At 37.1% G+C, this 23,868-nt stretch overlaps 1 protein-coding gene across 4 annotated transcripts in view; it reads right to left on the bottom strand.

Moving 5' to 3' along the window:
- The window catches only part of LOC147340112 (melanoma-associated antigen B16-like), a 117,747-nt gene that overhangs the window by 86,534 nt on the left and 7,345 nt on the right, over positions 1-23,868 (bottom strand). For 2 of the 4 annotated variants that reach the window (XM_086387626.1, XM_086387629.1), the window contains exon 2: positions 12,521-12,575. The exons of the other annotated variants lie outside the window; for them this stretch is intronic. The gene's annotated coding sequence lies outside the window, so the exon portion shown is untranslated. The remainder of the gene's footprint in view (positions 1-12,520; positions 12,576-23,868) is intronic. 4 annotated transcript variants of the gene reach the window in all.

The following is a 23,868-nucleotide window of genomic DNA, read 5'->3' as shown; positions in this document are numbered from 1 at the left end:
CATGTATACACAATGGAGTATTACTCAAACACAAATAAGAATTAAATAATGTCATCTGCAGCAACATAGATGGACTAGGAGATTATCATACTAAGTCAGAAAGACATAAACCATATGATATCCCTTATATGCAGAATCTAAAAAGATGATACAAATGAACTTATTTAGAAAACAGAGACAGACTCACAGAATTTGAAAATAAACTTATGGTTACCAAAGGGGAAAAGTGGGGATAAATTAGGAGATTGGAATTGACAAATACACACTACTATACATAAAATAGATAACTAACAAAGACCTATGGTATAGCACAGGGAACTCTACTCAATACTCTGTAATAACCTATGCAGGAAAAAAAATCTGAAATAGAATGGATACTTGTACAACTGAAACTAACACAACATTGTAAATCAATTATACTCCAATAAGTCAGTAAAGCAGAACCTCAGGGTAGCATTCCAGCAGACCTGAAGTAACTGAGGGATACAGCCTCTCATATCCAGGGAAAAGGAGCAAAGGACAGACACACACAGACCACAGGGAGCAGGCCTTCCTTGGGCACATGAAGAACAGCAGGGAGGCCTGTGCACAGGGAGGGATGGGAGTAAATGGGCTCCAATGGAGATGCTAAGGTCAGGGAAGGGGATGAGATTGACCAGGAGGGTCATAAAGACTATCTAAGGATGCTGGTTTTCATTCTGACACAAGTTGGAAAATTCAGAGAAGAAAAGAAGCAAAGTGCAGAGGTTTACATTTCAGAAGAATTGCTTTGGTGGCTCTGTGGAGATTCAACTGTACCTTATTTCAGTTATGAGACAGAGATCAAGCTATAATAATAGAGTCTACAATAACAGTAATAACAACAAAGTCATACATCTAAAGAGTACTTAATATATGCCAGGTACTATGCTAAACATTTTACATAATTATCTCAGTTTTCATTAATGATCATTAATTCCTTATTATAAATATAAAAATCAAGGTTGGAGGAGTTTTAAGTTATCAGCTCATAGTCACACAGCTGAACAGTGTTAGAGTCTGGATTCTCAGCCTGGTAATCTGACCCCAGAATTGATCCTCTCTGGACGAACAGAATATCCTAGGCAAATTTTAGAACATGTCCCTGCTCACCCCTTTCCAGAGATTATACTGAATTTTTCTGGTGGATAACTGAACTGGTATTAGTTCTCTAGGGCACCCTAATACACAGCCAGAATTGAGAACTATTGTGAAATAAGAACCATACTCTATCATACTATAATGTCTAATTCCCAGCTGGCTCAGAAGGTAAAGAATCTGCCTGCAAGGCAGGAGACCTGGGTTCGATCCCTAGGTTGGGAAGATGCCCTGGAGAAGGGCATGGCAACCCACTGCAGTATTCTTGCCTGGAGAATCCCCTGGACAGAGGAAACTGATGGGCTACAGTCCATGAGATCACAAACAGTCAAACACGACTGAGCGACCTAGTAAAACAATTTGTTTCAACCATATTAATTAGTGAAGTTAAAAACAAAAGAGCTTTCTGGAGAAAAAAGCTTTCAGTGTACACTCAAAATTTTATATAAAAAATATTGGTATTGATGACATGGTAACAGCTGTGTATACATTTTTGATGAGTGAGTAATTTAAGTGTATCATTCATTCTTCAGCCCATCAGGACCTGGGTCAACCTCAGAAGGGCAATGACCACTTGGATACTGTCACTCTCCACAGTGCCTGTCATTAACCTTTGCTCATACTTTATATCTGACATCTGTTGCTGTGCTGCAAAAGCCAAAACCTTTCCCTTGGCTTTATTAGTCAGCAGCAGTTTGAGCTCCACATCCAAGATTTGAAGGAATTCACATCCCAAATACAGCAACAGGTCTTCCTTATTAAATGCTGCTGCTGCTGCTGCTACTACTAAATTGCTTCAGTAGTGTCCAACTCTGTGCAACCGCATAGATGGCAGCCCACCAGGCTCCGCCGTCCCTGGGATTCTCCAGGCAAGAACACTGGAGTGGGTTGCCATGTCCTTCTCCAATGCATGAAAGTGAAAAGTGAAAGTGAAGTTCCTTCAGTCGTGTCTGACTCTTTACAACCCCATGGACTGCAGCCTACCAGGCTCCTCCGTCCGTAGGGTTTTCCAGGCAAAAGGACTGGAGTGGGATGCCATTGCCTTCTCCATATTAAACACTGGGGGAAGCAAAAACATTGGTGACTGCAGTGAACATTTATATCCTTGTTATTATTATCCAGGATGGACTTGGGAGATATAAAATATAAAAGTACAGTCATCAACTTCACTAACAGGGATAAATGGATAACCCTTTTCCAGTAGTTCTAATTTAGTGATTCAAGAAGAATTAGGGAAGAGGCATTTTATTGACAATATCAAATATGCATTCTAATCAAATGGTTCTCTCAGAGAAACATCAATGTACTCAAAATTTAGTGACTATTATGCTTTTATTAGGCATTTAGAAGGCAGGGAGAGTAGAAATAAATGTATAGAAATATAACAAGTTGTAGATGCTAATAATTGTCAAATAAAAATAAATCTGGGCTTCCCTGCTGGTTCAGATAGTAAAGCGTCTGCCTACAATGCAGGGGACCTGGGTTCGATCCCTGGGTCAGGAAGATCCTCTGGAGAAGCAAATGGCAACCCGCTCCAGTACTCTTGCCTGGAAAATCCCATGGATAGAGGAGAGTGGTAAGCTACAGTCCTTCCATGGGGTTGCAGAGTTGGACACAACTGAGCAACTTTACTTTCACTTTCTTTTCTTTCTTTACTCAAAAACAGTTTTGCAATAGGGAGAATGCTCCAATTTAGGATCTGAACATGACTCAAAATCAAATTTAAAAATGCTTTTCTCTTAACGAGAGGAGGGTAAGCAGGGCTAGCTGGAACTTTTGAAGGGAGAATGGGGGAATAAGTGGGAATTACCAGGGCTGTCTTTTTCAATGTGCTCAGTTAGTTCTCACGATGAGATGTTAAGGGGAAATGTTTTGCATTTTAATGATTAATTAAATTTGAGGGCAAGCCAAAGTTCAGGGGCTTTTAGGGTGGAGAAAACTTTGACTAAATGTTAATTAAGGTAAGGTAGAGGGTATGAAATGGGCAATATTATACATCTGGTCACAACTTTACCATTTAATACTTCTTTATTGGTTAATAATTAAGCAAATAAAACACAGAATAGAATTCAAATTTTGGAATACATAAATTTTGAGAATATAGTGGTTTCCTAATCATTTGAGAAATGGAAAAGTTTTGCTGATTAAATAATTTATATACTAAATTTTGATGTCAATCTTAAGAACAAAAATTAAAGTTTTACAAGAGCACTGTAATTAATATTTTTTAAAACTGGTGAAATGTTGTTCTATTACATACATGCTGATATAATAAAGTCAAAAGGATGCCTTCCAAAAAAACCAATCACATACTGGAAACGTTTGCTATGAAGCTGGTTTGGTGACTATATGAAGACTACTCCCTTCCCTCAGCATTATAAATGAAATATAATATATATGTACTCTAACTTATTCTGCTACAGTGATGTAGTTAAGTAGACTAAAACATTTATTGGAAGGAAGGTAGAAAGCAAGGGGATCATACTTGTTCCTTGCACAATATATATGAATTCTGCAATATATAACACAACTAGACAATCTTTTTTTAAAGATCAGAAAAATTATGGTAAGTCATAAAACTATGTTTTCATATTAAAGGCAGAACTAAGTAGTTGCTGAGAATGACTCAGCCTATGACAGTAACATCCATACATTATGTATACACCCTAAATAGGTGGGGAAAAGGTAAGACATAAATATACCCATAGTGTGGAGGAAACTCTGCATGCAACCAGAACATGGGAATGGATTTAAAAGGTCCCAGGATGGCACCAACAATAACTGAATCTTTACTGATACATATAATCTTTGAAAGAATGCAAGCTTAAAACTAATGAACAATCAAGAAAGCAAATAAAACACACACACACATACACCTACACAACCCCTTTCCCTCATTCGGTAACCTTTGGTTGGAGGGTACTGACATCATTCCAGGGTATGTCTGATTTCCCAGGAAACTAGACTTTAAACTCCTGGTTCCCTAAATGGACATGCGGAGATATGAAAAATCCACACAAAAATCTGTGGATGAACAAAAGAAAGAACAAAAACTTAAGAAAAAGGCAAGAAGTCAGAGAGCTAAATGAGAGTGAAATAAAACTGGGGACAATGTAAGGGCAGTAACATGATGTAGAGAAGATTTAACGGCAGTGGACAGGCTCGAATTCAATTCTGGCATTGCCATTTACCAGCTACTTAATCTCAGGCAATGTACTTCATTTCTGAGTTCTAGATTTGTCCTTTGTAAATTGGAATAAAAAATACCTTCATTTGCAGTAACCTAGAGATTAAATGAGCTTTAAGGAGTTTTTAGATTCCACATACCCAATTCTAATGTGTGGAGCAGGTGTTCTCCCCAACATCACCAAGCAAGTACTGGGGCACCAGTTGGGTATCCTAAAATTTAACTCAATTCTGACACTATCTTCTGGGAGACAGTGTCAGATTCCACATGCTAAGGGTCCCCCAAGATTCCCCCCAACACACACATACTGCAGATGCTAGTCAAAAGCCCAAGTTGTCAGCTATGCTTCTGTCACCTGGGACTATAGATCAAAGGTTCCACCAACTCCCTCCTAGGGTTGGATTAATTTGTGAGAGTGAGTCACAGAACTCTGAGAAACATTTTACTTGCTAGATTACCAGTTTATTATAAAAAGATACAACTCAGGAACAGCCAATGAAAGAGATGTCTAGAGGGCAGAGTATGGGAAAATTGCTTGGATCTTCCAAGCTCTCTCCAGGAACTTCCCTTGCCTCAAATCACCACGTGTTCACCAACCCAGAAGCTCATCAACCTCTGTCCTTTGGAGGTTTTGTGGAGGCTTCATTACACTGGCATGACTAATTAAGTTACTAACCACTGGCAACAAATTCAACCTCCAGCCTCTCTCCCCACTCAGGAGTTAGGACTGAAAGTTTCATCCCTCTATTCATGACTGATTCTCCTGGGAACCAGCCCTCAACGTTAGGTGCTTTTCAAAAGTCACCTCATTAACATTAACCTGGCTGTGGTGAAGGGGTGTACTATTGATAGAACTCACAGGAGGCCATCCCCAAATATGCCAATTTGGTATATTGATTATTTTGAATTAAAGTTACTCAAGAAACACCCCGGAGAAGGCAATGGCACCCCACTCCAGTACTCTTGCCTGGAAAATCCCATGGATGGAGGAGCCTGGTAAGCTTCAGTCCATGGGGTCGCTAAGAGTCGGACACGACTGAGCAACTTCACTTTCACTTTCCACTTTCATGCGTTGGAGAAGGAAATGGCAACCCACTCCAGTGTTCTTGCCTGGAGAATCCCACGGATGGAGAAGCCTGGTAGGCTGCAGTCCATGGGGTCGCACAGAGCTGGATACGACTGACGCGACTTAGCAGCAGCAGCAAGAAACACCCAGTGTAAGAAGGGTGCTCTGACCCTCCTTAGTCCCACCCACTGAAAGCAGAAAATATAGACAGTGCCCCATAAAAGGACATGACTGAGCACAAGTGCACACGTAGACACACACACGAAAGATACTTTCTCTGCACCTAGAGGTAAAAGGCATCCTTATCCAGAGATAGGGAATTAAAGGCCCTTGAAAACTATACAAACACTTTTTTTCATTAATTTGCTAACGAAAGCCCAAATCCCTTTGCTAGTTCTTCACACACATACAAAAAACAAAAAACTGCTTCTTTGTTTAAAAGGTATAAAAGCCACTTGCTTTAGTCACTATTTTAGCTCATATTTCTATGAGCTCCTGTACATACAGAATTAAACTTTGTTTTTCCTGTTACTCTGTCTTATGTCAATTTAATTATTAGATCAGCCAAAGAACCCAGAAGGGGAAAAGGGAAAAAGTTTTCCTTCCCTATATTACAAATAACAAGATATCCACTTCACCTTTATGACTCTGAAGCATTTTGAGAAATTGAGGATGAAACTAAATATTTTAACAAAAGATGTCCCCTTCTGTCTTATCTTTTAGGAAATTACAGGGGTTTGGGGAGCTCTTAACCAGGAACTGTCGATGAGAAATAGATTTTGATCATCTGAATGACCAAATGTATATTGCAGACAGAGACAGTCAAAAGACAAAACATACAATCACTATGTATGAACTTTATTTAGATGCTAATTGAAACAGTTACTTAAAAATAAATGGCAACAATAACACAAACACAATTATGAGACAATTATGAAAATATGAACAATGCCTGGATGCTTGAGAATACTAAGGAATAACAAATATTTTTTAGTAGTAATGGCATAATGGCTGCATCAAAACTAGTGTTTTAGAAACAGCACTATTTAAGGATAAAATGGTGTGATGACTAGGATTTGCTTCAAAATAATCATAAAGAATGCTTGGCCATACACTGGAATCTGGGTAAAGGCTATGAGAGGTTTGTTGCTATTTTATCTCTGCAACAATTATATATATAAATCCTTACATCTTAAGAAGTGGAATGATAGAAAGGATGTGGTGAGGACCACCTGAAGTAACACATATTAGAAACCTAACCCTTTTCCAGGCAGGCACTAGGTACTTAAGGGATCCATTTAAATAGAATGGAACCATTTATTGAGAGCAGTGCTTCCTAAACTTTCATGAGCATACACATCACCAGGGGATCTTGTGCAATACAGATTCTGACACAAAAGCTCTAGAGGGACCAGCACTAGAAAGGATCAATGAGAACAAAGGCTAGAAAAATTTAGGTTTGGGCCTACAGTGGAGAATCTTGTGACAGGCATACAAATAACTACTAGAGAACCAACAGAGTATCAAATCCAGCTCTGAAGAGGGCTTGAAACTCACCTGAAGTGCATCATAGTCTTCCATGGATATCTTTATGCAATCTATTTTTAAATATCCCAAAATAGTGTATCTTAGATAAGAAGTGAAACAGTGGAAATTGAAAATCAGGTAGGAAGACAATGTAGAGATAAATAATTTCTAAGTTCACATTCCTAGCTTCCTTAAGCTCTTCCCAAATTGGTATCTGTTTATAATTCATTTAGTGGTCTACATCCATAGGATAATTTCATTAAGTTCAGTTACTTCAAGAAATTTATAGTATGGTTTATAAAATCTGTATATAGAGTATTTCCTAAGCAGCCATGTATTTTGCATGGAACAAAAAAACATTTTTTTAAAGTATAAATACAGCTGAGTAATCAATGCTAATGATGGAAGACTTTCAACAGTAGTTACAATAGAGGACAAAATCATCAGCTCAAAAAAGCAGAGGCTTGAGAAAACAAGAAACTGTTCTATTAGTTTTATTTGAATTGTCATAGCATCCTTATTTTACTTTAAAATTCAGTTTTTTCAAAAGATAGTATTATTAAGCAATTAGACTCAGTGATTAAAATATTATCATAATTTTCAGTGGTTTTGTGTATGGCTGAATAAAACCTGAGCTGAAATTTCTCAACCTCGTGCAAATGAGTATCAGACCATGACTGTCTATATAAAGGCAGCAAATTGGTATTTCCAAAATTTCTCTAACACAACTGTTTCCCAGTCATTTATTAGTCAATTTTTATTAAGATATCAATAAATTAGTCTGCATTCAATTCCATTTCTTACACAGATGGTGTGTTACCATTTCTCTAAAAATTATTTTATCTAATTTGTTCATTTTGAATATGCTCTCTTATTTTATAAAAATAACACAAATAAAAATAACTCTTGTTCTGCTTATGTCACAGAAGAGAAGTTATTCAGGTGACGATAACCTGTAGCCTGATATAATTATTTTTTTCCACCTTTGTGAAAGATAATGCAGATGTAATAAAAGTATTATGTCATAAGATTAGTAAGTTCTGAAGATATAATTACAATATGGTGACTATAGTTAAAAATACTGTGTTATATTAAAAACTGGTCAGAAGACCTAAATAACATTTCTCTTAAGAAGACATACAGATGCCCATAAAAAAGAATAAAATAATGCCATTTAAAGTAACATAGACAGACCTAGGGCTTCCAAGGTGGTGCCAATGCAGGAGACATAAGAGATGCGAGTTCAGTCTCTCATTCAGGAAGATCCCCTGGAGGAGGGCATGGCAACCCGCTCCAGAATTCTTGCCTGGAGAACCCAATGGACAGAGGATCCTGGCTAGCTACAGTCCATAGGGTTGCAAAGAGTCAGACATGACTGAAACGACTTAACACAGCAGCTAGTCCTAGAGATTATCATACTAGGTAAAATAAGTCATACAGAGGAAGACAAACACATGATATCATTTACATATGGAATCTAAAAATATATATACAAATTTATTTATTTACAAAACATAAACAGATTCACACAGAAAACAAACTTATGGTTACCAATGGGGGAAGAGGAGGGGGAGGTATAAATTAGGAGTTTGGGATCAACAGATATGCATTGCTGCATATAAAATAGATAAACAATAAGGATTTACTGTATAGCACAAAGAACTACATTCAATAGTTTGTAATAACTTACAATAGAAAATAATCTGAAGCTGTACATCTGAAACTAACACAATATTGTAAATCAACTATAGTTCAATATCTTAAAAGTTTTCAACACACACACACAATTATAACTATGTGAGGTGACAGATGTGTAAACTAATCTTACTGTAATAATCATTTTGAAATATTTAAATGTATCAAATCACCACACCATACACCTTAAATGAACTCAATGTTATATGTCAATTATATCTCAATAATGCTGAGGAAAAAAGTTTCTTAAATTCTAAGTCTAGAGGTCATGGCCAGAGCAATGAAATTCTCTAAAATATAACAGACACTTGTCATGTGAGCTATTTTTAGAGTCACCTGTGAAAGTTCCTTCCTGCTCTTAATTTCATATTCTTACTGTACATGGTTATTTTAATTATATTATCCTGGGAAAAACTAAGAAACACTCAGGAAATATTTTGTTCATTCTATGTATCTAGGAAATTCTCAGATAGCACAGCTGCATGTAATTTTGCAAGACAACCAACTATTAATGACCCAGAAAGGAAGGACACAAAACAGAATGGGCAGGAAAGGTCTAATCCCAGGTCTATAACTAATTATCTGGGTAACCTTGGACATGTCATGGATGTCCTCTAGATACAAATAACTTCAATCCTATAAAAAGATACTGTCCTAGACAGATACCCATATTGTCTTACAGATCTGAAATTCTACTTATTCTTTTACCTTGAGCCTAGATCATGCCAGGTTTTGTAATTTGTTTGAATTATGTAGGCAAATTATATGAGTTTGAAGGCTAGATAGGCAAATGAGAGTGCTAAACTGAAATTATAAAATGGTAAACTGCATACCCTAGAAAGAAGCCATTACTCATTCAAGATGACTATTTGACTTTAAAAAATTATACAATAACATGACCAGGGCAGAATAATTGCTGTTATTTTGAAAAGAATAATTTAAATTGAATAATTAATAATAATTAACTCAGAGGAATGTGTCAGAAAACTCAGTGAGGGTAAAAAAATTTCTAAGAGTGCAGTGAGAAATTCAGCCATTTGAACATAACACAATCTTAACTGCATGTCTCAGAGATCATTCCACAGACATTTTGTGAAGGTAATATATACTTAAATGGAAAAACATACAGATGGATTTCTTAATAAAAATGTAGTGTGCTATATGACATTATCTCAACAAATACCAGGAAACTGTGCTTAGACTCCAGAAGTCACTGTGGAGATAAAATTAGTACTTCTGCTCCTCACTATTGCCACATTTCTTGGGGAAAAAAATTTTTTTTCTACTTTTAAAATGCCAACAATTTGCTCTGCAAGTAAATTAAAATTTTCTTTCCTTTAAGTGTGAATATCAACCAAATCATCATTAGAATTCATCTTTATATCCAGAATCATCTTTACAGTTGTTCCTGTTTCTCTGTCCTTCCTATTCCTACAGTCACTTCTTTTTCACTATGCTTCTCACATCCTTGTTTCTGCTGCTAGTAATCAAATTATGGCCCTTGCCAGAATCACAGAAGGAAAACCAAAGGGCAACAGAGATAGATTGCCAGAGCTTCTTAGCCAGTATGCCTGATTGTGATTTCTGTCTCCAAACTTTTAATGTACTTTCACCACTGGCTCCAGAGACCCTTTCTAAAACACAGATGAAATCAGAATTTCCCTGTGATCAATATCTTTCACTGAGTTCCTACTTTCAGTAAAACAGAACTTGTTATTTGCCTTATAATTTACAGTTCTCCTCAATTTCATTTTTTCTTATCTATGCAACCAATTTATTGACACTGCTTACAGATGGCTCTCAGAATTATCCACTCAACTGTCCATGAGATTTCAGGCTTAGATGCTCTTTTTTTTTTTTTTTTTTCCCCATGAAATGCCTTTTTTTAAATTTTTTAATTTAATTTTATTTTTTTAAATTTTATTTTATTTTTAAACTTTACAATATTGTATTAGTTTTGCCAAGTATCAAAATGAATCCGCCACAGGTATATATGTGTTCCCCATCCTGAACCCTCCTCTCTCCTCCCTCCCCGTACCATCCCTCTGGGTCGTCCCAGTGCACCAGCCCCAAGCATCCAATATCGTGCATCGAACCTGGACTGGCAACTCGTTTCATACATGATATTATACATGTTTCAATGCCATTCTCCCAAATGTTCCCACCCTCTCCCTCTCCAACAGAGTCCATAAGACTGTTCTATACATCAATGTCTCTTTTGCTGTCTCGTACACAGGGTTATTGTTACCATCTTTCTAAATTCCATATATATGCGTTAGTATACTGTATTGGTGTTTTTCTTTCTGGCTTACTTCACTCTGTATAATAGGCTCCAGTTTCATCCACCTCATTAGAGCTGATTCAAATGTATTCTTTTTAATGGCTGAGTAATACTCCATTGTGTATATGTACCATGGCTTTCTTATCCATTCATCTGCTGATGGACATCTAGGTTGCTTCCATGTCCTGGCTATTATAAACAGTGCCATGATGAACATTGGGGTACACATGTCTCTTTCCCTTCTGGTTTCCTCAGTGTGTATGCCCAGCAGTGGGATTGCTGGATCATAGCAGTCCTAAGGGGAAAGTTCATAGCAATACAGGCATACATCAAGAAACAAGAAAAAAGTCAAATAAATAACCTAACTCTACACCTAAAGCAACTAGAAAAGGAAGAAATAAAGAACCCCAGGGTTAGTAGAAGGAAAGAAATCTTAAAAATTAGAGCAGAAATAAATGCGAAAGAAACAAAAGAGACCATAGCAAAAATCAACAAAGCCAAAAGCTGGTTCTTTGAAAGGATAAATAAAATTGACAAACCATTAGCCAGACTCATCAAGAAACAAAGGGAGAAAAATCAAATCAATAAAATTAGAAATGAAATGGAGAGATCACAACAGACAACACAGAAATACAAAGGATCATAAGAGACTACTATCAACAATTATATGCCAATAAAATGGACAACGTGGAAGAAATGGACAAATTCTTAGAAAAGTACAACTTTCCAAAACTCGACCAGGAAGAAATAGAAAATCTTAACAGACCCATCACAAGCACGGAAATTGAAACTGTAATCAAAAATCTTCCAGCAAACAAAAGCCCAGGTCTAGACGGCTTCACAGCTGAATTCTACCAAAAATTTAGAGAAGAGCTAACACCTATCCTGCTCAAACTCTTCCAGAAAATTGCAGAGGAAGGTAAACTTCCAAACTCATTCTATGAGGCCACCATCACCCTAATACCAAAACCTGACAAAGATCCCACAAAAAAAGAAAACTACAGGCCAATATCACTGATGAACATAGATGCAAAAATCCTTAACAAAATTCTAGCAATCAGAATCCAACAACACATTAAAAAGATCATACACCATCACCAAGTGGGCTTTATCCCAGGGATGCAAGGATTCTTCAATATCCACAAATCAATCAATGTAATACACCACATTAACAAATTGAAAAATAAAAACCATATGATTATCTCAATAGATGCAGAGAAAGCCTTTGACAAAATTCAACATCCATTTATGATAAAAACTCTCCAGAAAGCAGGAATAGAAGGAACATACCTCAACATAATAAAAGCTATATATGACAAACCCACAGCAAACATTATCCTCAATGGTGAAAAATTGAAAGCATTTCCTCTAAAGTCAGGAACAAGACAGGGTGCCCACTTTCACCCTTAGCTGCTCTTTTTACAGTCTTCTTCCAAGCACATCTGTCCCTTACCATCACATTATTTTATTGGCAAATTTCTATTCATCTTCCTTGATCAAATTCCTTTATTCATCAATTATCCCTATTTCTACCATTATATATAAATGAATTTTTATCTCTATTCCAGAAACTGTCAGTCTGGCTGACTGTATTACAGAGATTAGTAACCATGTTCTGGGATACCATGTACACTAGCAAAGATCATACCTTACAAGGGGCATCTTGTGGATGGCAAAGTTGTCCCAGCACAAGGCTCCATCCACTGAAACAAGAGAGGCATTTTTCTTATTCTTGTGAATGTGATACATGCTCAGCAAGCTTTTCTCATCCATGTGGAAGGGGCATCTACCCCATGGGGAATCACTAGACAAGCTTGCTTTCTTCACTTGATTGTGAGAACCTTCAGTGTAGGGTTCATGCTCTTTCTCTTTCACTTATTTTCCCAATTTAATTTATTAAATTGTGTTGGGAGTAGTGAACACAAAAATAATAAATTAAACTTACTGAGAATTCAATTTGAAATGGGGAAATTAAAAAATTGCAACAGTCTTTCCCCATATTCTATAGTTTCCTTCAAGAGTACATGGGTCTATAAAACTAGTATTTTGGGAAAATATGAACTACTGTTCTTTCATCAAGTATAAGGTATTCAAGGTATAGCCATTATGGAAAGCAGGAGAAGGAAATGGCAACCTACTCCAGTGTTCTTGCCTGGAGAATCCCATGGACAGGGGAGCCTGCTGGGCTGCTGTCCATAGGGTCTCACAGAGTTGGACACAACAGAAGCAACTTAGCAGCAGAAGCAGCATTATGAAAAGCAGTTTGGAGGTTTCTCAAAAAAAAACTGAAAACAGAACTTCCACTGATTCTACAATCCCACTTCTAGGTGGGATATATCTAAAAGAACTGAAACCAAGATCTCAGAGGTATCTATACTCTGATGTTTACTGGAATATTCACGATAGCCAAGAAGTGAAAACAAGCCTAATGTCCACTGATGGATAAATGGATAATTAACATGGTGTATATTCACACAATGGAATATTGTTCCTTAAATAAGAACAAAACCATAAAAGTAAATATTAAACCTTAAAAAGTAAGGAAATGCTGGGATATAAGACAACATGGATAAACCTTGAGGACATTATGATAAGTGAAAGAAGCCAGTCACAAAAAGACAAATCTTATATAGTTCCACTAATATGAAGTATTTAAAAGAGTCAAATTCACAGAAGCAAAGAACATAATGGAATTGTTCCTGATCAACATATGTAGACAGAAAAGATTTGGAAGAGAAATCTATGGGGGAAAGAGGAATCTAGTTTTACCTCAAACAGGCCCAAAGATTGGTGGGAAAGAGCTGGTTAGGCCACAGCAAACGGCTCAAACAGGAACCCTCTCTTAACCTAGACGAAGCCCAAGAATCCCTTGCCTCTCCTGCAGGGGATTATTATTAGAGATAATAACTGATGCCCATACTTGAAGATAGATACCTTTCCCTTAGAGATAAGCCCAGCACGGCTGGCTGATTTCCTACTTTGGAACTCAGGACTACACAGATGTTCACACCGGCACCACAAGTGAGGACAGAGTACCAGGGTTTTGTCAATACATGGCTTTGTGCTGTGCAGTGTTTTTATGCTTTGTGTGGGGGGCATGTGTCAATCCCTCCTCCCAGAGAATACAGTTTCTCAGGGACTGGGTCATGGTTCTGCTCCAGGTCCCTTCATTCAATCTGTCCCTGGGATTAAAGCATGAGCGGAATTTTCTTTGAATTTCTAGCATTTGAGAGCATGGATTTTCAGGGCTTTTGTATGTTTTCCCCTAATTTTAGAGTTTCTATGAATCTCAGTCAGAGTTTTGTAGAACCATTTCTATTTTCAAAGAGCTTTTAAATAAATTATTTGATTATTACTTGAAGGTTCAAAGAGCTAAAATGAACCCAATGACCTTTCCTTGTTAAGTAGAAATGTTTCTGTTGTACATATGTAAAACCATCAAATAGAAGCCTAATTACTTTACAGGTTTCAATATGTAGTTCTTATGAGCAAAGAAGTTACTGCACATTTAATTAGAATAAGAACTGACTAAGCAGGCTTAGACATTGATTTGATTATATATTTAAGTGCATTATTGCTTTTTAAAATATGCTTACCAATATAATTCAGTACATAAATTAGTACATATATTTCCTACATCAGTTCAGTTCAGTTCAGTCACTCAGTCGTGTCCGACTCTTTGTGACCCCATGAATCGCAGCACGCCAGGCCTCCCTGTCCATCACCAACTCCCGGAGTTCACTCAGACTCACATCCATCAAGTCAGTGATGCCATCCAGCCATCTCATCCTCTGTCATCCCCTTCTCCTCCTGCCCCCAATCCCTCCCAGCATCAGCGTCTTTTCCAATGAGTCAACTCTTTGCATGAGGTGGCCAAAGTACTGGAGTTTCAGCTTCAGCATCAGTCCTCCCAGGGCTGATCTCCTTCAGAATGGACCGGTTGGATCTCCTTGCAGTCCAAGGGACTCTCAAGAGTCTTCTCGAGCACCACAGCTCAAAAGCATCAATTCTTCGGCACTCAGCCTTCTTCACAGTCCAACTCTCACATCCATACATGACCACAGGAAAAACCATAGCCTTGACTAGACGGACCTTTGTTGGCAAAGTAATGTCTCTGCTTTTGAATATGCTATCTAGGTTGGTCATAACTTTCCTTCCAAGGAGTAAGCGTCTTTTAATTTCATGGCTGCAGTCACCATCTGCAGTGATTTTGGAGCCCAAAAAAATAAAGTCAGACACTGTTTCCACTGTTTCCCCATCTATTTCCCATGAAGTGATGGGACCGGATGCCATGATCTTCGTTTTCTGAATGTTGAGCTTTAAGCCAACTTTTTCACTCTCCACTTTCACTTTCATCAAGAGGCTTTTTAGTTCCTCTTCACTTTCTGCCATAAGGGTGGATATTTCCTACATAAGTATTTATAATTCAATATAATCCATTAGATTGACAGCAGTATTTCTTGACATTAATATAATTTTATAATTCTCACTTTTTCCTAATTTTTCTACCAAAACAAAGTATATGTGATCAAGATATATTTAAATACATTTAGATGTCAAAATAAGTGTAATTGTATTTTGACTGATGCAAAATTAAGGAGTAAAATATTAATATTCCAATGTCTAGTTCAAAGAATAAAACTGACTTCATTACTATGCTACTATAAATTAACATTAGTATTTTTCTAAGGCTATATTATGAATTAACACAAGAGGATTCAGAACCATCTGATTAAACCACTGATCACACTGCAGTTTGGATAAAGATCAGTTGTCTCACGCATGACCTGCAACCAAGACTGGAAAAACACATAATTTAAGAAACTGTCTCCAACCTGGATGGAAGGACCTTTCTACCAGGTACTCTTAACTAGCTCACGCCCAGTGAAATTGAAGGGATATTGACTCTTGGATTAACTCCCACTTCCAAAGTCCCCTAAGCTGGACTGGTCTATAAAGAGGCCTGCCGACCTCAAACTCACCTTAAAACAATGCTCAAACAGAGGAAACTACTACACTAGGACAAGACGATGACACCAGAAGTAGACAGCTTGCCCAAGATGCTGATCTGACTCATATGATCATTTATAATGTTTTCTTGATTCCTTGGACCTATGCCTATCAAGCAAATATTTTCTATCATAGACACAACTCTATGCTAGTTTAAAACTCAATCCAATTGTTGGGTTGTGGCCAATTACCTGTGTCTAGTAGTTTTGGGTTACCTTGGTGGATTTCTGTTCTCCAGGGCTCTGATTGGATACCCCATAGGCAATTTATTTTAGATGAGAGTTCAGTCTTATTCCATCTATTCAGATATTAATAAATGGGATCCTCTCACCTGGCCAATTAATAATAGCTGCTCTTATGCTAGCCATAAATTTTCTCTTAGGGTCATTCAAACTCAGTCAGAGTGACAAGCTAAGTTTCAATAAAAAATACTAAATTCTCATCCATTAAAAGGGAAACTCCCACAATTATGGGATGGATCTATATGGCTGGACTTCCCTTGTGGCTCAGTTGTTAAAGAATCCATCTGCGATGCATCTGGGTTTGATCTCTGGGTTGGGAAGATCCCCTGGAGAAGGGAAAGGCTACCCATTCCAGTATTCTGGCCTGGAGAATTCCATGCACTGTATAGTCCATGGGGTCACAAAGAGTTGGACACGACTGAGCAACTTTCACTTTCACACTGCAGTTTATTTTTTTCACAAAGTTCTATACAGGAAAATTCAGTTAAGTCAAATGTTACTAAGGACAAGATAAACAAGATTTACTAATACTGCTGCTGTTGCTAAGTGGCTTCAGTCGTGTCCGACTCCGTGTGACCCTATGGATAGCAGCCCACCAGGCTCTTCCATCCACTGGATTCTCTAGGCAAGAAGACTGGAGTGGGTTGCCATTTCCTAATACTATACAATATATGTGCAACTGTATGTGTAAAATTAAACTTTATTTTACATATTTAATATTCTATATTATTTTTCAGGTTTAAATGATCCTCTATATATTAGGTAAATTTGGCTGATGCTTTGACTGAAAATGTGTGAGACTGTAAGCAGATGACTCTTAATCCAAGAAGGAAACTGTAAGATAATAAAGGGTATTGCTAAATCTCTATTAATCTGTTACATACCTATAAATAACATGGATAAAATCAAAGCTCAGGCATGCTGCCACTCTGCTCCCACAGGACTTTGCATGTAGTCAGTCATTTAGAATTTACACACAACTAGTATAACTCTTCCGGAGAAGGCGATGGCACCCCACTCCAGTACTCTTGCCTGGAAAATCCCATGGACAGAGGAGCCTGGTAGGCTGCAGTCCATAGGGTCGCTAAGAGTCGGACATGACTAAGCAACTTCACTTTCACTTTTCACTTTCATGCATTGGAGAAGGAAATGGCAACCCACTCCAGTGTTCTTGCCTGGAGAATCCCAGGGACAGGGGAGGTGATGGGCTGCTGTCTATGGGGTCACACAGAGTTGGACACGACTGAAGCGACTTAGCAGCAGCAGCAGTATAACTCTTTGCTTATCTGCCTTCCTTATTAGTCTATTGGCAACCTGATGACAGAGATTGTTACTATAATTCTAGAGCCTCAAAGAGTGCCTGATATATAGTAGACACTCAAAGAATATTTGTTTTCAGATAAACTAGGATTCATAATGAGGCCATCATGACAGTGAAGTGATGCAAAAGTGCTTGGAAAAACTGTTTACAAAAAGGATAGGATTTGGTTCTCATAAGAATGGTTAAACCACTATATGCTATCTTTGTTTTTTTTTTGTTGTTGTTGTTGTTTACTTGTGTCTTATTCTTTTTTTTTAAATTTTATTTTATTTTTAAACTTTACATAATTGTATTAGTTTTGCCAATTATCAAAATGAATCCACCACAGGTATACTATATGCTATCTTTGAATTTTTAGCTCCTCAGGCCAAAAAAAAAAAATCATTAATACACTATATATGACTTCAAAGCAATAAGAATAATCATATAAACCACAAATGAAAATTAGCTTCATGATTTATAGCCAAGTTTTCAACTCATACAACTGAATAACAAAAAACCCAAACAATCCAACTGAAAAATGGGCAGAAGATCTAAATAGACAATTCTCCAAAGAGGACATATAAATGCCCAACAGGTTCATGTAAAGATGCTCATCATCACTAATTATTAGAGAAATGCAAATCAAAACTACAATAAGGTACCACCTCACACTAGTCAGAATGTCCATCATTAAAATGTCTACAAATGATAAATGCTGGAGAGGGTGTAGAGAAAATGGAACCCTCCTACACTGTTGGTGGGAATATGAATTGGTGCAGCCACTATGGAAAACAGTATGGATGTTTCTTAGAAAACTAAAAACAGAGTTTCCATATGATCCAGGAATCCCACTCCTGGGTGTGGATGTATGTGTATGTATGTATGTGTGTGTGTGTATAAAATTCAAAAGGATGCTCACATCCCTATGTTTACAGCAGCACTATTCACAATCGTCAAGACATAGAAACAACCTAAATGTCCATTGACAGATGAATGGATAAAAAAAGATATGGTACATATATACAATGGAATACTACTTAGCCATAAAAAATGGAATGCCATTTGCAGCAATATGGATGGACCTAGAGATTATCACACTAAATGGAGTAAGTCAGAAAGAGAAAGATATACCATATGATATCACTTATTGTAGAATCTAAAATAGGACACAAATCAACTTTTCTCTGAAACAGAAGGTCTTACAGACACAATAGAATAGACCAAGGGTGGTGGGGGGTGGGAAGAACTGGGAGTTTGGGATTAGCAGAGGAAAACTATTATATATACAATGGATAAATTATAAGATCCTACTGTATAGCACAAGGGACTATATTCAATATTCTGTGGTAAGCCATAATAAAAGCCACATAAAAAATGTGTGTATATATACATAACTGAATCACTTTGCCATATAGCAGAAATTAACACATTGTAAATCAATTATACTTAGATAAAATAAATTAGAAAAATTAAAAAGTTAGAACAACAAAAAAAGATCAATGAAACTAAGAGGTGATTATTGGAAAAGATGTAAATTTCACTTTTTTTTTGACTTTCAGAAAAAACAGACCAACTCCTAGAAATGCACAGTCTCCCAAGACTGAACCAGAAAGAAACAGAAAATATAAACAGACCTATTACCAGTAATGAAAAGTAATCAGTAATTTAAAAAAACCCAACAAAAAAAGTGCAGGCCCAGATGGCTTCACAGGTGAATTCTACCCAACTCTTAGAGAAGAATTAACACCCATTCTTCTCAAACTGTGCTATGGATGCTTTAATTTATTCTTTTTTTTTTTTTGCTTTAATTTATTCTTGCATTTTGCATTTAATGTAAATGGCCTAAGTATTAACCTTCAAATACCTTGAACTACAAAGAAAGCTAATGAAGTGGCAACTTGCTTCTGTTACTAAGAGATAGAATATTGTGTTTCCCAGACCCTCATTTGGTAAATATAGGCAGAGATAGAATAGTCCTCAAGAGTATCTGCCCAATTGCTTGATCATTGTGTGGGGAGCAGAATTTATCCCAAAATATGCCTCTTTGGTGCAAGGATTATTTTAAGTTGATTATTTTTTTTAAAAAAAGCAGAAATGGGACAGGCTCTGAAAACCAAACAGAAGTTACTCTTTAGTAAGAGACATTCATAAAGGAAATCTCCTTCCCCAGTAGCCATGCAGCAGAGTTTCCCTTGCCTCTCTCATTGTCCAGATACACGCACAAGAAGTGGGATTAGTGAAGCAGAAAGGAGGAATGGCCATTAAGGCAATCAACAGAGTCCTCTCTAGAATTACAGCATATCAATGGGTACTGCTAGTTACAGTTCAAATAGAGTGTGAAAGCTGGTGACATCATTATGAAATCACAGCTTATTAAATCCACCATGAAGCTCATGATCATCCTTCTCTTCTAGTTATCGATGATTAAACTGAAGCCTAGGAAATCCAATTCAATACCATCCAATTCAAGGTCATGGTACTGTGTAGTAATAGAACTTACATCTAGTTTATCAGATTTTTTACTCCAGGATCTTTTCTATTATGAGGTTCCCCCCTCCCCCATCATGTGTTGTTGTAATTCTGTCTTTCATGAGGCCAATAGCAAAACACTATCTTTAGGAGAAAAAAAATAAAGATCTAAACAACTACATTCTTTCTGGATAAAGAGAGACTGGGAATTTTATGTTCTGAAAGATATTTCACATGTGAATAATGTTTAGGAGAAACTTGATCTAACATTTTTTAAATGTGGGAGTGACAAAAATGTCAATTTTTTTGCTTTTGTCACTGAAAAAAGAAAATTTATGAACGTTCTTTCACTTAAAGAGTTTAACAAGGTTACTCACTTTATTGTCTTAATTATCAAGTATATTTTCTCTTTGAGATAAACTTTTTTCATTTACCAAATAACTGCATATATTCATATATTTTTAAAGATTGGTTTTTGAAATAATTTTTATATTGTTATCTATTTTAAGTCATGTATACTAAGACAGGTTTCAAAAGAATTTTATTAGCCCCAGGCTTGAGCCCAGAGTGTTTTGCTACTAGTTTTCCCATTTCCCCAATAAACACATTTCCTATCATCCCAAACAGCATTCTTTAGATCAGACCTATAGGCTGGTCCATCACAAAGGGCTAAGCAGTGACATAGATTTTAATTTTGAAATTAACATTCTTAGGCTACAAAAGTGTAGCCTAAAGAATCAAATTCTTTTATTCTGTTCATCTCTGAAATCTTTTACCTATCTATGTCTAACAGTGTCTCTATGCCTAACAGTGTCTCTAATGAAAACTATGGAATCACAAAATACTAATGAGAAACTGTGGGGTCCTGGTATATTTCTTAGTTTTCCTTAAACTATAATCATAAGCAGCTTTCTACTCTGCTGAAGCAGGTGAGCTACCTTATTCATTATTTTTTACCAACAATACCTTCTCCAGGCACTTAAAAATGCCTTGGTAAACCTTACTGCTTATTGACCACTGCCCCCTCCAAAAAATAAATAAAAGGAAAGAATAAGCCCTTGTCTTCTTTACAAGGAGAGGAGCTTATAAGGATGTGTGAAATACTGGATTATCAGAGGAAATAGTGTTATTCTCCAATAACTACTACCAAACATCATCATCAAGTGCATTCCTTCCACAGGACCCTTTAGGTCTCCTCTAACATTTTACTATTTGCATTCCCAGGCCAGACCCAGATCATTTTCAGTTGCTAATTTGAATGTCTGTTTTTGTTCAGTTACTAAGTCATGTCTGACTCTTTGTGACTCCATGAACGGCAGCATGCCTGGCTTCCTTGTCCTTCACTATCTCCTGGAGTTTGCTCAAATTCATGTCCATTGAGTCAGTGATGCTATCCAACCATCTTATCCTCTGTTGCCCGCTTCTTCTGCCTTCAATCTTTCTCAGCATCAGGTCTTTTCCAGTGAGTGAGCTCTTTGCATCAGGTGGCCAAAGTATTGGAGATTTCCTTTACAACTGACTGGTGTGATCTCCTTGCAGTCCAAGGGACTCTTAAGAGTCTTCTCCAACACCACAGTTCAAAAGCATCAATTCTTGGCACTCAGCCTTCTTTATGGTCCAACTCTCACATCCATACATGACTACTGGAAAAACCATAGCTTTGACTATATGTGTGCTTTTAATTTATAGAAAATCTTCATTTCGTGGAAGTGCAGAGAGATGATGGTTCATTCAGTGTCTATGTGTGTCTTAATCCTTACTTCACAGCAACCTCAATAAAATTTTTTTTTTTTTTTTTTGCTATGAATAAGCCTCCCCCAGTCCCTCTACCCTTTTCCAGGAGATTTTAGTCACTACATAGACTGACAGAAAGAACCTTTCCTTTTCCTGACCCTCATTATATTTTTGGCTCCAACTTACATGTGGCTATATTTATGTGTGGTCCTACTGTTTGTTATTCCTATACACTTTTGGATTTTTTTCTCAAATTTATTCCTACTCAAATTTGTTTTTAACATAATTATCATGTCTACCTTGTTACAGTGTGTCTTTTCTGGGAAAGTACTTTCTTTCCCCAATGGCTTCCGTTTGATCTGCCTGAACTGTTACTCATGTTGTTATTCTTGTTCACACATCAGGTCCTTTCCTCTGCCATCCAGCCCTCCATAATAAGGTCCTGCTACACTTTTGTGTACACTTTTTCCATGAAATTAAAAGATGCTTACTCCTTGGAAGGAAAGTTATGACCAATCTAAACAGCATATTAAAAAGCAAAGACATTACCTTGCCAACAAAGGTCTGTCTAGTCAAGGCTATGGTTTTTCCAGTGGTCATATTTGGATGTGAGAGTTGGACTATAAAGAAAGCTGAGCGCCGAAGAATTGGAGTTTTTGAACTGTGGTGTTAGAGAAGACTCTTAAGAGTCCCTCGGACTGCAAGGAGATCCAACCAGTCCATCCTAAAGGCGATCAGTCCTGGGTGTTCATTGGAGAGACTGATGCTGAAGCTAAAACTCCAATACTTTGGCCACCTGATGCGAAGAACTGACTCAATGGAAAAGACCCTGATGCTGGGAAAGATTGAGGGCAGGAGGAGAAGGGGACGACAGAGGATAAGATGGTTGGATGGCATCACCAACTCGATGGACATGGGTTTGGGTGAACTCCAGGAGTTGGTGATGGACAGGGAGGCCTGGCGTGCTGCGGTTCATGGGGTCACAAAGAGTCAGACACGACTGAGCGACTGAACTGCTGACATTTTGTTTTTTCACCCATGACTTGTCCCCTCTTATCTTATGCATGATTCAAATTATACTCTTTTTCTTTCCTAAACAAACATCATGCTTACCTATTTCCCTGTCTTAAAGTGCTTTATACAGCTTACACAATCTTTACATTTTTATGTATTATATTATATATTCTATGTATTATATTATATAACAGCCTTTCCTTTCTGTTAGAATTCACAATTTTCCTTGCTCCAAACTTAACCTATTCAATATCCAAGCATTCTTCAAGGCACATCTCAAACACAGCCTCCTCAGATGGGCTTTTCCTTGAAAATCTCTTGCCATCCTTTCTTCACTGCACAACAGTTTATCTACTTGCCATTTGTATTTTATTGCATTATATGATTCTATAAGGCAAGGATAGTGTCTTTGTCACTTTAGCTGTTTCTGGAGTCTATAATAGTATTCTTCTGCCTTCTGACTAGCTATTATAGAATCCTTGAGGCTGTCAGATCAGTGTTCTCCTTAGAATACAAATAATTTATCTTTTAGCGATTCTAATATTTCAATACATAGTGCAACATCTTCTGATTTACTTCAATTTGCAGTTTGCTGTTTCTATAGGCCAGCACTATTGACCATAACTGACTGAAAAATAGTGCAGTATTTGGTATACTATTTTTTAAATATAAATTTATTTATTTTAATTGGAGGCTAATTACTTTACAGTATTGTATTGGTTTTGCCATACATCAACATGAATCCACCACGGGTATACACGTGTTCCCCATCCTGAACCCCCCTCCCACTTCCCTCCCCATCCCATCCCTCTGGGTCATCTCAGTGCACCAGCCCCGAGCATCCAGTATCATGCATCAAACCTGGACTGGCGATTCGTTTCATATATGATATTATACAAGTTTCAGTGCCATGTTTTAACTCATTTTTATACATTTAACTAATTTGTATACCCTCTAAATTTATATTTTTCTTTTATAAAAGTGGGGCACTGACATTTGTGACCTGAATCCAATCCCAATGCTCATGCTTTCTGCCTACATGTGTGAACTGTTACTAATATTGGGTTGGCCAAAAAGTTTGTTTGGATTTTTTGTAAGATGTTAAGGAAAACCCGAATAAACTTTTTGGCCTACCCAATACATCTGCCAAAGAAGGTGACATTTTTTAACTGTACTCTACACAACAGTGTGATGGGACAGGCATGGGTACCTTTGGGAACAAAA

This window comes from Bos grunniens, chromosome X (genome assembly GCF_055505025.1).
Source record: "Bos grunniens cultivar Pamir isolate PY7600 chromosome X, Bosgru_T2T1.0, whole genome shotgun sequence".
In the NCBI taxonomy this organism is placed as follows: Eukaryota; Metazoa; Chordata; class Mammalia; order Artiodactyla; family Bovidae; genus Bos; species Bos grunniens.
The sequence above is the reverse complement of the archived record's forward strand: the minus strand, read 5'-3'. Positions and strand labels throughout refer to the sequence as shown.